The following is a 16,633-nucleotide window of genomic DNA, read 5'->3' on the forward strand; positions in this document are numbered from 1 at the left end:
GCTGGATGGTTTTACACGTCTTTTCTGATTGGTGGGGTTGGGAAAGGGCTGTCTTTGACACCATGCTATAAACTCCTGCACAGCCCTGTCTGTGAATTGCAGTAGATTGTTACTAACACTAAGCAGAGAGAAATGTGACTTTTTTATTGTTGTTTATTTTTTAATCAACCCTGTGTTAAGCCTGTGCATACCTCTGTCATCAGAGACCCTCTTCCTTTTGCACTTAGTGGCATTTCTGCTGCCAACCTGAAGATTGACTGTACAGGGCTGGCATTTTTCCAGCGTCAGTTTTTCTTCTTGTCAGCTTTTCTCTTTTTTCTTTCTTCCTTTTTTTTTTTTTCCCCTCTTTGGTGACAATATTTCTCTGTTTAGCTTCTATCCACGCTAGACTCTTCCATGCTGAAAACCCTGCGCAGGGACTTTGCTGCGCATGCTAAGGAGAGATAGCAAAGCATGCTTGAAAGTGGCTTTAAATACTCAAACACATGGGAGACATTAGCTAGCAAAGGAGACGTTTTACTGTAAAGTAATCTACAGTTCAGTGAATTTATGGAAAAAAATTTGCCTGTAAGTGAGGCTGGAAAAGGTATAAAAGCGAAGGAGGGGTTTGCCAGGGGAAAAGTGCATAAAATGGCTACTCTGGGGAAGGCAGAGCGTGAGGTAGCAGCGCAGCAGGACGGGGTGAGGGAAATACACACCTGTGCCCCTATTTAGTCGCGTCTATTAGATGTATCTTTAGCACCATTTTGCTTTTTATTCCTCTAGGTCACGCAAAGATCTTCTGCTCAGTGGAGTGGGAGCTGTGGGAGGGCAAGGGCTGGCAGGTGATTAGTGTCCTGTGCAGCGAAGCAGGGTCCGTACCAGCGCTGCCCACTGGAGATGGGCTGGTAGAGAGCCAGGGGTGATGCACAAGCTAAGTCAGGAACGACAGACGCGAGGACACAAGGCACAGATTTTCTGCTTTATTTCGTTACACATTCATACATCAGTGCCATTCATTCATATATCAGGGTCCAGGCACTTCTTTTTTTCCTTTATAACAGCTATAGCAGTGTTTGCTGTTGGGCTGGTAGCCCAGGCAGCTCAGATCTTCATGGCTTCTGATGCCTCTGCCAGTAGACTGAAGGATGCTTGTACGTCCTGCTGACTGAGCAGTCACGCACCGCTCATGGTGTCCACACACACACATACTTACTCCTGAGCACGCTCCATCCTTCAGGCTTGACCCTAGGTTTCCTGCAGCAGAGTCTCAGGCGTTGGATTTTATAAAATAATTAATTTAATTGAAAGGTACAGCAGCAAAAACAGCCCTGGCTGGGTGCCTCCAAAGAGACAGACCCCCAACAAAGAAATCCCTGGGCAATGCTACCCTTGTGATCTACACACCCACCCCTCATTGGCCCTTCACGTGCTGTCCACACATCTTTTAGTGCAATGCTGATTTTTGGTTTGGGGTCTTCTAACATCTTATTGGATTCTTTTTCTGTGTCCAGGCAGGCAGGCTCTTATCTTGTTGATTTTCTGTTTCAGCCGGGGGTTGGAGCCTCCCTGCCTTCTGGTTTCCATTCCTTGTGCACCTGCCCTTGTTGGCAGAATGTGGAGAACCGAAGAGTCCTGGGCTTGGGAGAAACACTGCCAAAACATCAGTGTGACATCAAACACTTTTCCACGCTAAAAGACTGAACACAGCACTGTACCAGCTGCTAGGAAAATTACTAAGAAGAATAACTTTCTCACAGCCTAAAGGCTTCAGCAAATCTAGCTACTCGTGCTAAGTAAAGCGAGGCAAACAGCATCTCCTTCCTGTTGTGTTGTTTGTATGGCAGACTTGGGACTTGGACAAGATCTGGACAGAGGATCTAGCTCCTGTGTAGGTCCTGGATGTGGGAGGCTTTTAGGGTCTGTTGTGTCCGCAGGGCTGGAGCGTGTCTGGCTTTTCTGCAGCCCGAGCCTGAGCTGCTGTCCTGGCACAGGGTTTGCAGCTTGCGCATCGTCAGCTGGAATGGAAACCTGATGTCCTCACCACGTGCAGACCACCGACCGCGGGGACAGCAGCTAGAAATGATAATAAGGCATCTAGGGGAAATGGAAAATGGGAGCACCTTTCAGGTTTTAAAGATGAAAGGTCTGAATACCGCTTGTTCCCGAGTTTTTCTACCTGCGTCAGACAAAGTAGCGAGCAGGCTGACAGCCTGAGCTCAGAAGACACTGTGAGCTGTCAGCATGTTAATTCACTCAGCCAGAAAAAAAAAAGAAAAAAAAGAAAGTCTGGCTTGGACGTTTACCTCAGACCTTTCTGACTTTGCTTTATTCCGCAGGGCAGCCTGTCCGGAGCTGCACGGTGCTGGTTCAGGCTCAGCGTGAGCAGCTGCGGCTCTCCTGTCTTGACAGAGTTCGTGTTTCCCCGTGATCAGATTTGGCCCCGTCTCCCCCAGCGCCGTGCCGTATGATAGCTGCAGGCGGGAGACATGCTGTTTAGATGACACCGAGTTGTTTTCTACGAAAGGCGCTGTGGTAAGTGCTAGCAGCTTTATTGGATGAAATTAAATGTATATCATCCTAAATGATGACGGTTTGTAGATCTTTACTTTGGCACGTTATGGAATTTATGGGGTGTAAAACAATTTCAGAATCGACAGCGCAGAGATCAGAAAACACTATCGTACGTTTGGAAATGCAAAGCGACGTGCGAGCGTTGTGCTGGGAGAGGTGCTGCCGGCGCCTTCCCCAGCTGTGAGGGAAAGCGGAATTGTTGTGGCAAATGGTGATAGCCCCGGTGCTCTGCCAGCTCGCCAGTGGAGCAGCTTGGTCAGTGCCTGTGAATCACCCACTGAATGATTCAGCTTTTAATTGGGTGCAAGTGCTTAATAGCCCTATATGGTTATGTAAATGTCATGTAAACAGAATCAAACTCCAGTAATTGGAGGGAGCAGCAGCAGCAGCTATGATTAGATCGGTTTACATCCAAACAAATAATTGCCTGAGCGCTGGCTTAGTGAGTTCACACCCCGCTCGCGGGGTTTGCACATCCAGTGGGTTTCGGTATTTGCAGCCACGGTGGTTGATGGCAGCTGGGTCTGCTCCCAGGTCCTCCTTCCCCATCTAGTTCTCCCTCTTACAAAGCCAGCATTGGGGATAGCGTTCCTCTGTCGGACACACACAGACCTATTCTGGACCCAGATGCTGGAAAAGTGAAGTTTGCAGCCCTTTGGAGAGCCTGGTTGTCTCCTCCATGCTGCTGTTCCTCATTTGGAGGACAGGGAGGGGGCTGCCCTCACCGGGGAGCCAAGGGATCCCGGGGCAGGCGTGCTGGGGGGGCTGAGGCTGGGACACCAATGTACGCTGTGTCCGGGTCAATTCCTGTCTAGTTTTAACACCCATTCATTCACCTCTTGCCTTTCCAGATTCCTTCTTGGCCTTGTCTCTGTAATTTAGGGGAGAAAAACAATTATAAACTGATGGAAGACGGTCTTTGGGGGATGAGGTCTCTGCTGCAGGTGCTCCTGAGGGTGGGAATTTCTCTCTTGCACTTGGTTTAGTTGATAAAGTAATGGGTTCCCTCTAGTACTGCATGGGTGATCTATTTTAAAACTACGGGAACTTTCCATTTCCAAAATTGGCAATAAAATATTTGAAGTGTGGCAATTTATGGAAAAATGGGAGTGTTTAATCCAGACATCGAGAACTGTCAGCAGTATATTGAAATATTGGGCTGGTATTTTCCTGCAGATAAGGCTATAGATAAGGACAAGGATAAATTGATTTTCCTTAGTCTGTGACAGTAAAACCTCCTTTCTCTGGAAGACTTTCTGACACTCTCAGAAACTTGGAGATAAAGGAAGGCTTGCAAAATAACTCGGCGGAGTCCTTTCTCCCCAGATCCCAGCAGATGGGAGTGGGTGATGAGGATAAGGAGGAAGGGTGAAACCAGCGGTGCGTGCATGGCAGAATGGAAAAGATTTAAAAAACTACTGATTTGGGAATGTCCGTGGAATTACGATGTGGATATTTTGGCATTAATAGAGAATTCAAAGACAGTTGCTGGCGGAAAGAAAATAGCCCAAACCGGTAAAATTAGCAACAGTAGAAGAAGCAGCAGAGATTTTAAAAGCGGGCACTTGGGAAGCAGGGACAATAAAACTCAGTAAACAAAATGCAAAGCTGTTTGGAAGGTGGTTAGGCTCTGGAGAGATGTTTCCACTGTGGAAAGGCTCATTCTGCATCTGTTTTTGCATTTAAAATGGCCCAGGGCAAGATTCAGAGGAGGATTTAAGCGTTGCAGCTTAGTTGAGTGCAGCAGAATTTAAGCCTTTGTGGAAAGCGCATCCTCACTTGGAGCCTGGAACTGCCTGCTGGATGTGGGTCAGTTTTCTTTAGACTTATTACATTTAATTGTAATATACGAATGAACAGATCTCATGTTTTCCATGGCTGTGCTATAGATCACCTTCAGTCTTCCACTCTCAGTAGAAGGGAGTCTGGAAAAAAGGAATTACTGCATTTATTGTTCAGCTTTACCTCACTTTCAGCAGGTGTAAGTGACAGCCAGCCCGACTGGAGCTCTTCCTGAGTGAAATCTCAGCTCAGAGTTTTCTTTTCTCCAAATGCTCCGTTACTGCCAGAATTTACCTTGGAGAAGCAGCTGAAGAGCAGCTTCTTTCAACTTTTGGCAGTAAATAGGTTCCCATGTGCAGATTCTTCAGTGAAAATAAATTGTTCTAGTAGAAAGTTCTACAAGAAACTAAGTTGGTGTTACATGTGGATGAAGTATTCTTTTTTCTTTTTTACCCCGTTTTACGCCACGTAAGGAAGAAGCTACCACCCGAACGTGCAAATTAAAATGCTTTACATGTATATTTTTCATGGTGGCCTTTAGTTGCTTTTTCCTTTTCTAGAATGAATGCTTTCACCTCTTCTCTACCCCAATATCTGCATTTGCATTTCGTTTCCCAGGACCAGCTGCCCAAACCATATCCCAGACCTTGCTACCCTCGGTCGTGCAGAACAGAGTCTGGATTCCTGAACTGTCCCATCCATTCCACTGAGGCAGTTTATAGTTGCAAGAAAAGTCTATATTTTCCCTGCCCATCCAATTACCTTTGTGCAGAAAATAGCTTTTTTCTAAAGTCTTTAAAATAAATTAGTGTAATACTTTGGTTGGGTTTTGTTTTTTAAAGCTGTCAGCTTTAGGATTTAGAAAGAAACGCAGAGCTTATTCTTTTCCAACAAATTGTTCTAGTGACAAACCAGTAGTTACAGCCCATAATGAATTATTCTCCAAGAAATCATGGACATAGTCTGCTTTCTTGGTGGTATATATGGAGTTTAATGGCTCAGTTGTTTAAAATTATTTGCATGGATACACAACTGTATGTGTAGCGCAGTTGTATCGGTGGATGTCTAATGAGGATTGCCAGGTGTTTCTATAGGCGGTTGCAGCATGAACTGACTGCTCTTGGGTGCTGGACAGCAAGGTTGATCCTCTCTTTGCCTTCATCCATCCTTACTTTAACATGTTTACTTCTGATTGATGACGTATTCCAGAACATTAGCTCTAAATCCATCACTTTCTCTGAATCCCTGCTGCTGCCTGGAGCCCCTTTCAAGGCTCCTCACCCTGCACTTCTCCAGACACCAGCGTGCTTAAAGAGGACTTTCATGACGCGTTGCAGGAGCCCTTGAGCATGTAGTGAGGAGGTAAAACACCATGTTCTCGCCTTTGCTTCAAGGTTCATTTCTGTAAGGTTGTGGCTTGGTTGTCGCTGTGGCCTCCAGCCAGTACCTCACGCCTCTGAGTGTTTCCTTAAGAGCATTCTTCACCTACAGGTAAAAAAAAGTCTAAATTTATTAATTTCTAAGGCTTTGCTGTCAAGAGGAAGGGACCCCACTTCACCCTCTGAGTGTCTGGCTGCAGGACCAGCTGATGTCAAAGAGGTTTGATCCCTACATTGAAAGTGGCTTAACCATTCTGGGTTACAGACGGGTCCAGTGAACTTCACAGCGATTCTGCTGTTGGAAATGGTATATTGCCTACTCTGAAAAATCCATAGCTGATCACATTTACAATTTAATTACTTGTTATTTTGTTAAGAATTAGTTAAGTTGCTTGAGAATAATGTACTTAAATTGCATTACAAGCATGGTTTTGGCACTGATTCTGAGGTCTTTATTTATGTAGCTGAATAGTTTCCTTGAATTTAATCAATTGTTTGCCTGAGCACAAATGTGAGTTTTGCAGGATCAAACCCCGTATTTTTGTTGTAGGCTTTAGAACTGTGACATTGCTGTATGTGTTGCATGACAGCTGTCATTTTTGTATTAATAGCATAATGTATTGAGAGCTTTGATATAAACACTGTAATTGATGTGTTTATGACAAAGAATTGTAGCATTCAGTGCTGGAGGGTTTAGCACTGCGTCTGAGCAGCAATTCTCTAACGTTCCCATTTATTTCTCCCACACTCGTGTTTACCTTGTTTGCCCACATCCTGAAATGTCGAGAGCAGCACACCTCAATGCAGGCCACTGTGCCTAACAAGGCGAGATTTAGCTAATAAGAATAAAAGCAAATTCTTGGGCGGAGGGGAGGTCTGAGCTTGATGCTACAATTTTCCTTCTGAATCAAGGGGTTTCCAAACTGATTTTTCTGATGCTGTGATGTCAAAGGATATTTCAACATGCCTTTCGAATAAGGCATTGCTGGCTGGTGTCTCTGTGTGGACCCTGGAGTGACTTAGTGTGGCAGAGCTGTGGAGGCTGCAGTGTCCCAGTGAATGGCTGGTGTTCTAGTGGAATGGCAGGAGGGTGAGACCTGGGTAGGACACAACACATCGATCGCCTTTTAAGTGCCGTTGAGAGTGGATGTGTGGGGAAAGCAGGGTCAGGAAGGAGAACATTGCATTTGCTGTAGTCACAGCTCATATCTGACATGGATGGAGGCTCAGGGTTGCTCCCCGACTCCTCAGTTGCCATGCCGGTTAAACACATGCTGTTACGTGAAACGGGGCCAAGCGGTTTTGGCAGAAGATAAACCCCCTTGCGTTCTAACACTCCTCACCGAGGTGGGAGGCTAGGTGCGGCTAGGTTTAAATTCTGAGTGATGCCCAATTCAACACTATCAGTCCAATCGCGTTTAATATGTATTAAACTATTACGATTTGGATACACTAATAGTGGACTGCACCTTCAGTCTAGTCGTGCTCCTGAACTAGCACGGCCTCTCTGTAGTTTTGGTCGCGTTCAGTGAGAAAGCGAAACGACTAGCTACTTAAACAGTGCAGTTTATTTAAACAACAGATATACAGGTTCTTTAGGATTGCCGGTGATAAATACCCTGTCTGCAAAGCACGTGCAAATAAAGATATTGCTAAGTATACAAACGCACGACAAAATTATAAATGATACAGCCTGGCTATAAATGTAGGGTAGAGATTCTCTAGAGAAATTTCTAAGTCCCCGAGAAAGCGCTCGGTGTAATCGAAGTCTTACCCAAAGGCGTCCCTATGGGGGGGAAGAAAGGCTCAGCCCGTCGACTGATCCCGGAAATCAGCGGTGGAATTCTTCGCGATGGTGTCTTCCCTGACATCCCCCCTCTCTTGGGCTATTTTTATATTATTTTTTTATCTTCAAAGTGGAGTTTGAGTGACTTTAGTCATACGTACTTTTATTATGATTAATGTATTCAAGGAGGAGTGTTCACCCCTCGGGGGCGGATAGCCTCCGGGATGGAGGTGTGTTTTGGTACATTGTGGTGAGCAAAGTTCGCACAAAAGGACAGCATTTCATCAACATTTGACGAAATGTTGGCTCGGGTAGCGTGTAGGCCGCTTATCAGTTCCGTAGTACCATCTCGTCCCCATATCTGCTATTCGTCACAAGGGAAGGCCACGGAACAAGCGTGTTCCGTTCCATCCCTCGTGTAGTTTCGCAAACAACCTTGTACAGGGAATCACAGATGTTGCATTCTTCGTGTGCCAGCTGCGGCTGTATTCTACCTCAGAAGCCTCTTGATTTTATGACTTTCCTTAATGTGTGAACAATGCTGTATTTTTGTATTCTTGGCCAATTTAGTAATTATTCCACACATGCCTATCTCTCCAGAGCCTCTAGATCCCAGGGATGGGAGGCAAGTCAGCCTGATGGGCAGTGAGGGCAGAATGGCAACTTGAGATGATTTAGGAAGCTGCTTCTGGCCACCCCGTATCAGAGAGTTGCCACTTTGCAGTTGAGACAATGGTGTAACTGCTTGAGGGATGCAATAGCCAGCAGCAGCAGCCAGCGGCATTCCTGGCACAGCCCAGGAAGGCAGCTGAGGCAAAGTGCTTCTACAGTTCATCTGAATTCTTCATATGAAGTGGCAGTTCAAAAGCGATTAGCATCCCTGCCAGAGCTTGGCTGCAGCGGTGAGGAGGGCACCGCCGGGGAGGTGACAGGTCTGCTGTCTGTCCGTGCCCACTAAGCAGTCACCAGGCTCACAGGGAGGAGCTGTAGCCCACTGCCACCGTCCCCAAGTAACCAGAGCCCAATTACAGAGTGCTCCTGCTGTGCTCCATCCCAGCATCGTTGCACAAGCAGATATCAGGGATGTCCCCCTCTCCCTCGCCAGGAGTGGGAAAGTGGCCAAGAGGAGCAGAGAAATGTGTAGAGATTTGACAGTACATGACTTCCCAAACGCACTGGGCAGTGTAACCACGCTCAGTTCTCCTAATTGCGTATAGTCTCTGGCACTCCTTCCAAAGAAGTGTATTTCCAAACAGGGGCTCACGGTCAGTGGTACCATCTGTTGGAAAGGGCATTAGCTCCATTCGCGTGCCCTCATGCCTAATTTGCACATGCAAAATAGGGACCCGGTTGCACATATGCTACCGCAGGTGAGACTCTGCCTTTAGCTTTCTGAAAATGAAGCCACAAATGGCTGACAAGTCTTGATGGTTCTCCAAAAGATGCGCTCTGCGTTCGCGCCCTCTCAGTGCTGGGACTGGGGAGTGCTCCTGGTTCGAAGGGAGCGTTGCTGCTACAGCCAGCCCAGCGTTACACAGCATCGCTCCTGCGCCTGACCGCAAACCTGGGGTTCTTGTTGAAAGCAACGTCAATCAAAATTGCTGGTTTCTGTAGTGTTGTGACACCTACAGATCTATTTGGAAATAATTTACTGACATGCACGTGTAGGTTCCTAACTCAGAAGGGAGCAAAAGAAGGAACAGAAAATTGCCTTTGTGCTGGATTTAATATTTACATCTCAGACTTTGCCAAATAGGTTTGTTATTTATAGCAATAGCAGCAGTAATATTCATCAGTTGCCATGGACATACTAAGCTCACCAAATACAACAGTGAACCACAATCTGCACGGGAGTCATTTTAAAATGCTCTCATGCTGAGCAAATAGTTTGTATTAAATTTAAGAGTAAAATGCTAGGTTTCTCTAGTGCCATTTCTGGGATTTCAGATATAAAAATGGAAATACTTTATTGGAAATTTAATGGGAAGAGCAGTGTGGTATACAAGAACCCTACAGAACTTATTGTCACCAGGCAGCATTCAGGATCACAATTTATTGTGCTTAAAAAACAGAATATATAATGAGAACATCTAGAATTCCATTAATAAGGATATATTTTTGAAGAGCTGAAAAACTAGATGGAAAATAAAATTTTGTAAGTTAACTCTTAATGAAAGCACATTTGGGGGCCAGTTCCTGCCTTTTGTGTTGTTGGCATCTTTATTTGAAGCGGTCGGCCAGCGTGACTGACGTGGGAGAGTAATCATGCATGCAGACTGCTGCTCTGATCAAATCCTCCTGTTCTGCATTTGGGGAAGCAATTCTCCTTGCTGAAATGCTAGACCTCCAAAATATTGCTAGAGATGCAAATTTTTCTTTGTTGGGATAATTTGGGGAAAGAGAAGACAGAGCAATTATCCAGGACTTTATAGGCAGAGCCCGTGAGAAGGGTTAAATCTGGGCAGGGAGATCTCAGTAGATATTTTCTGGTTATCCACTGAACCTGGCCTTCCACTTCCCCAGCCCAAAGAACAAATCCAGCAGTAAAAGAACAGCTGAAAGCTGTCAGGCTTTAATACCTATAGATAAGGTCATTCCTTAGGGGAGACTTGCTCAAATGCATAATAATATAAGCAGGAACTGTAAAAGACACTGAGATATATTAGAAGATAAAATAAAGCAGGCTGAAGTTCAAACACAGGAAGATCTAAGCTTTATGTGGTGGAAGGTAAAATATTTCCACAGATAAGTGGAGGCTCTTCAGTGAGGGCCTGTTAGAAAGACCTGGGAGGCTGGTTAAATCTTTGGGGATGAGAGTTTGAAGACTTATATGATACAGATAATGGAAGAGGTGGGTTGTGAGAGGGGGCTCATCAGAGGTAAAAAAACACCTGTAGGAGCGGGTCTGAAGCCAAACTCCCCTGCTACAGGGGTCTTGGGGGCTGAAAGGGGCAGGAGGGACCAAAGCATCACTTTGGCCAAGTGGAGGAGCTGCAGGTAACTGAGCGGCTCCCCAAGAGCAACCTTAAAAAAAATAAGAAGCCTCCTATTAAAGTGGAGACTCAGTTGTGCTGTGGGGCAGGCACTGAAGGACAGGCTGTCTCTGGGGCGCTGGGATTGTTTTCCAGTGTAGTTTGCAATATTTTTTACTAAAATTGAGAAAGTTTGAACTGGATTGGGGATAAAAATACCTCTTTTGAAGGGATTCTTCTACTGAGCCTTTTTGGACTAATGTTGTTACTTTGTTGTTGTCGCTTTTTGTTTTTAACTTGAGGTTTTTTTAATGCAGCGTGATACTGCAAATCCCCTCAGTGGGACTATATTTTGGTGTGAGCCTGGTCTGAAAGCTGTGGCTGAGAACAGCACGTGGTTTGATAACGTGTCGATACATCCACCTCCAGTGGGAAATGAGTCTAGTGCTCACTGGTTTTAGCTGGGAGGCCTTAGTTAAACCCCATCAGCACGGCGGGTGTGTGTCTGAAGCAAACTCTAGCACTGGATTTTCATACTGTCTTAGTGGGTTCATCCTTTTTCGTGGCTCGGATCAGATCACGTTAGCGCTCACCTGAGTGTTGCAAGGCTGTGTTCTTGACCGTATTGAACAGCCTTTTGTATTTCATCTGGTATTTGCGCAGAGGATGAGAAATGCCAGCCCACGGTGGTGGGAACAGGGCTCAGCATCGCTGGCAGGGCTGGAAGCGTTTGCTTTCAGGGGGCAGGATTGTGTGGGGGCAGTGGGTGAGAGTGCCAGGAGTTTGCGGTCAGGACATAAGAACCATTTTTGGGGAGGAATCTACTGATTTTGGACAGAGCTGAAGGCTGCCAGAACCTCTCAGCACTGGCATCGGAGTGGGTTATGCTTTAGGAACACAGTAAAGGAAGAATTCAAGCATCAGTCCTGCCAATGAAATACCTATGCTTAGTTTAATATTGTAAAATTTTAATGGTTTTATGGTTCAAGAGACAAAAGTGATTATGAGCTGGACTCGGTGAAAATGAGCTTCTTAAATGTAATATTGCAAATGCAATTGCAGAGTAGGGAGTGTTACAGCCTGTTAATAAAACTTTTGGTGCTGGCTAAGTGCTGGAGTGGCGTTTGCATCTTGCAGATTGCTCATGTTTCTCTCCGAGCTCTTGCCTGCTGCCAAAACCACCCGGGAGCCCGTCCTGCCGTAATGGTTTTCTCTTCTCTTCTTCTTTACCTGAATGGAGGCTTGACAGTTCTCAAATAGACTTAGATATACTGCAGATATTTTATAGTTTTAGCATGTATTGTTGTGCACAATGTGTAATTGTATTTACTTGCCGGCAATAAAGAGGTTGTAGGAAAGAAAAAACCCCACATTACTGCTATATTCTCTTCCTTTTCATACAGTGTGGTGTGGGAGAGATTACTTTCCCGAGATAAAATTGCAACATATGAAATCCCACACTGAGCATTTCAATGCATTTTTCTTACAGGAAAAACAAATACGAACAAGTCTGGGAGCAAAACTCACTCTTGCTTTTGTTCACTTTGCTTTTTCTTTGTGTGTCTTTCATTTACAAACTTCTGCCAGGCAAAAGGGATGTGCAAAGTGAAAAGGAGGGAGAACTGTTAAAAATAATGGCTTACATGCTCTTAAAATCTGTTACGGTTTTAGTCCTTCAAATACTGTTCCTCCTTCTTGAAGTGTAGGGCAATGTGACTAAAGAAACTCTCAGGATTGTTTCTAATCATCAGAGCTATGGCATTAGTGAAACAAGGAGAAAACACAGTGTAAATGATCCCTCCGCTGCATCTTGTGAAAACGTCCTGCTGCATTTCAGGATGTCTTCATGCAGCTGAAGACTCCAGCAGGACAAGTTTCCCTCCCTTGAGACGGTCTGTAGCTTTTCTTTCCAAATACGAGTAGGTTTTATCTAGAAAAAGCACACTTTTGACTCCAATTTTAGAGCTCACCTAATTTCAACTATCCTGCAGTGTTTAGCTTAGCTTTCTGAAGGCAAGGAAACCCCAGATATGTGGAATTTAGTAAAAATTGGTCCTGTATAAGCAGAGATGCTCTGACTCTAAAAAACCCCAAGATTTATTGAAACCTCTCTGGCAGTAGTGGAGTCGGCAGTGAGATCCCTGTGCGTGCTGCTATTTTAGCCTAGCACAACAACGATGTTTCGTATTCAGAACGCTTAGCTCCAGTTATTGCAGAGAAGTCGGGGAATTATCATTTGCAGATAAATCTTGTATCTAAATTGTACTTCTTGGTTGCTAATTTTACTAATTAAAATATCTATCACCCATGCATGGCCTCAGACTGATTTAGAATAGGAAGATGACTGTCTTTAATTTAATGAGGAGTTGTACATGAGCTGCAGATTCTTATTCGAATGGCTGTGGCGTAATTTATCACTGTGTTAGGGCCAGAATGTTCCAGCGCTGGAGAGATGTTAAATGTGTACAGAGTGCATTCGGACAATAATGCAAATTCTTACAGAAGTGTGTGGTCAGGCCATTGCTGAGCCATAGGGTGCCGTTCTACAATGGAGGAACCTACGTTGATAGGCCAAGGGGTAATGGTTTTAAACTAAAAAAAGGTAGATTTAGATGAGATATAAGGAAGAAATTTTTTACAGTAAGGTTGGTGAGGTGCTGGCCCAGGTTGCCCAGAGAGGTGGTCGATGCCCCATCCCTGGAAACATTCAACGTCAGGTTGGACGGGGCTCTGCGCCACCTGATCTAGTTGAAGATGTCCCTGCTCATGGCAGGGGGGTTGGACTAGATGGCCTTTAAAGGTCCCTTCCAACCCAAACCATTCTGTGATTCTAATTCATACATTTGCTTTGGAGCTTCAGACAGTGAGACCATAAAATGTACAAAGCGGTGTTTGCCTACAGCATTGCAGTTTGAGTATCAATGTTTTTACATGGAACTTCTCGTCAGATTTCTGTTTGCGTATCTTGTTGGGGAGGAGGGAGCGGAGGAGAGAGGCTGTCAGGAGCTGAACAGCACAAGATGTTGCAGACGTCGGTGGGAGTCCTCTGCAGGAGATGTGGCTTTGTGGGAAGCATGACTTCGCTTTCCCCGCACAGGAGCGGGGCAGAGGTGTAAGATGCCGTTCATCTCGGGAACAGGACATAGTTGGCACGATGGGGAGGAGGCCACTCCATCTCCCAGTGGGGATTTCCACGTGGGATGCCTGCCTTCATGCCCTTGCTGGCGTTAGGCACCAGGAAATCTGTTTTCTGCTCTGCCTCTGCTTTTGAATGGGAAACAGCATTCCCTGCTCACTAATGTGCATCATCAGTCTTTCAAAGATGCTTGATTTCTGTTTGATTCTTAATTATTATAATAGTTAAGGCACTTAACATGCTTTAGTGATTTACTTCACTTAATTGGATGTAGTGATTAGAATATCTTTTATATTACCCTCACTGCAGTTTTAATTTAAGATTATAATCTCATGGTTCTTTTCAGCTCCTCTAGCTTTCATTTAGATACTGCTTTTTCTTTTCTGATTTCATTTTGTTTATTCGTTTTTCCTGCTGATTCAGTAAACATACTGCTAGGATGATTTCTCAGGAAACCTGAGTGTGGTTATAAATTCTTTCATTTAGTGCAGACACTAATGAATTAAAAAAAAAAATAATGAAAATGATGCATGAGACCATACTCAGCCTCTGGAGTTGTCTGTTGCTTTTTGCAGTCATTTATTAGAATAAAAAAAATAATAAAAAAGAAATTATTCTCTTGATGGGGCCTAGAGGGAACATATGATATACGGAGATGGAAAATGATAGTGTAACGTCTTCTTTGTGCGTGTTGTGTCCTGCCTTAGTAGATGGGTGATGTACAGATGAAGATTTTAGACCCAGTGTGTGAGATTTTGGTGTTATTAACCCAGTGTAGGAATTGCTTTGGCAAAGGGAATCGAAGCCTGAGGCTGTAGGTTCATTCCCTGCTGCCCTGTGCTGGGGGCACCAGTGCAGGCACTGGGGAGGAAGATGGAGAGGAGAAGGTGCTGGGAGCTGGGCTGAAAAACCTAATCCTGTGTAATTTGAGAAATGAGCAAGCACTTCTCCATAGGGACAGTGGTGGATTCTCCAAATTAGTTTGAAATGTAGAGTAGCATGTTCTTTTTTTCCTCTTGGTGATGCACAAAATCACACAGATAATCCAGCTGGCCTGTCACTGTAGAAATGTATAGTATCTGTATTTTGTCTCCTTTATAGCACCAAATCTGCAGTGTCCTCCATCACTCTCAGTGCTCCTTTCAAAGGGGAAAGGCCCACACAGATACAGGCACGCACGTGACACTCAGAGGATTTACAGGTCCAGCAGGAGAGAAGCAGTTGCTTTGGAAGAAATTCCCATTTGCGATTAGGCTAAGAAAGCCCAGGGATCCATTTTACAGGCTTTTCTGTGCTAGGAGGTTTGGCCACCTGAAATACATGGAAGTAGTAAAGCACTTTATCTGCTTTCTCTTCTCTTCACCCGCACAGATGCTGCTATTGCAGCACCAGGAATGTGGTTGGTTTGAATTATGAAAAAGAGCTACCATTACTAAAAAAAACTATCCTTATCATTGAAACGTAAGAGTGATCCTGTTCACGCAGAATAAAGGGTTAGGTTCCCAGTGCAGTGCCCCTAATCCTGCCCAAGAGTGCCTGCTCAGAGAAGAAGAAACAGGGCTCATCACCCACTGCGTCCCTCCAGCTCCTGTGCCGGTGGTGCCTGGGGCTGGAGACCAGCTCGAAACGAAGGGCTTCTTCCTTTTTCTGGCCAAGACAACTAATTAGGTGAAAGCCATGGGTACATGCAGGGCTTCAGAAACAGTCTTTGATGAATTAGTTATTCAGCCCGCCCCATCGCACTCGCGTGCCACTGCACTGTGTCACCTTCCTGGGCCGTGTGAATGCACCTTCCCGCCCAGATCCTGGTGCCTTTAATCGCTGTGAATTGAACTTTATCCTGGGAAGCGTCCCAGTGAAATCAGTTACGTTTTGTGCAGAGCAAGGCACTGCTAAACACGACTGCGAGTTCCAGAGCCTGGCTCTGGGTGACCACGGCATCTGCTCTGACCGTTCTGGAGCATCACAGCGCGGGAAACAGAGACTGTCACTGCATTAACATGAAATATTAAAATGGCTCCAGTGTTTGGAACTGCCAAGTATCGGGCCTATAACACATGTCCTAAAGCAGTCAAACTGTTGTTTCAAGTACACAAAATATTAACAAATCATTGGTTACTTAAACAGAATCGTTTAGGGCTCATGTGGCTAATGAGGAAGAAAAAACCGAACTGAGCACTTCTTTTCAGTTTTACAGAGACGTATGAGATCAGCTGTTCTTAGGAAGCTATCAGTGTACATACCTCGTTAGCTCCCTTGTGTAAAATTCCTTATCTGCATTTTATTAGTCTTTCATTAATTAAAGGTACAGAATTCAGTATTTTTGTAGCTGTTCTCTCAGCATGAAATTTGGCTAATTCTGCTATTGGAAACAAAGCTCAAAGACTGAAGTTTATTCTTATTGTGTTCTTTCGGTTATTTATTTCATATTGCTGTCATGCGTGGATGAATTTATGTGATGCTCTGATGACCTTTAGAAATTCTTCTGATTAAATGCTGTTCTACTTCATTATGACATTTCTGTACTTGTACTACCAGATTTGATGTGTACAGCTTAATAACACAACCAGACATGAATGCTAATAACTTTACAATTCATTGCATTGCTATTTTTTAATGTAGATGAATTTTAAAGCAAGTTTCTCTTGCTGCAGGCTTACATGAATCATATAAATTAGAAGGTAACAAAAGAACATATTAGCATTTGTTAGCCTGGATGCACAAATTTTGTAGTAACCATTTTAATATGTACTACAACTTTTCCAGCCTCAAGTTGAATATGTACTACAACTTTTCACCCTCGATTTTTCAACCAACATCATAATTGAATTGGTTTCCTTCTTGCCTAAGGATAATGATTTTTACACTGATGGAATCGTTATTAGATTCTAAGGATTATACTGATGTTGCCTGTTTTACATACAGCTAAAAAAAAAATTAAAGTTATTCAACTGTAAGATACTTTTACACAAAAGGCTACTGTAAGTCTGAGATAGATGAACTAATTATTATGTTTAGAGTTGTT

General features: G+C 44.4%; 1 long non-coding RNA gene across 2 annotated transcripts in view; it reads left to right on the plus strand.

The window, feature by feature from the left end:
• Positions 1-16,633, plus strand: part of LOC128915794 (uncharacterized) — a 175,874-nt gene that overhangs the window by 140,649 nt on the left and 18,592 nt on the right. For both annotated transcript variants that reach the window (XR_008468752.1, XR_008468753.1), the window contains exon 3: positions 2,319-2,514. This is a non-coding gene — a long non-coding RNA (uncharacterized LOC128915794). The remainder of the gene's footprint in view (positions 1-2,318; positions 2,515-16,633) is intronic.

This window comes from Rissa tridactyla, chromosome 10 (genome assembly GCF_028500815.1).
Source record: "Rissa tridactyla isolate bRisTri1 chromosome 10, bRisTri1.patW.cur.20221130, whole genome shotgun sequence".
Taxonomy (NCBI): Eukaryota; Metazoa; Chordata; class Aves; order Charadriiformes; family Laridae; genus Rissa; species Rissa tridactyla.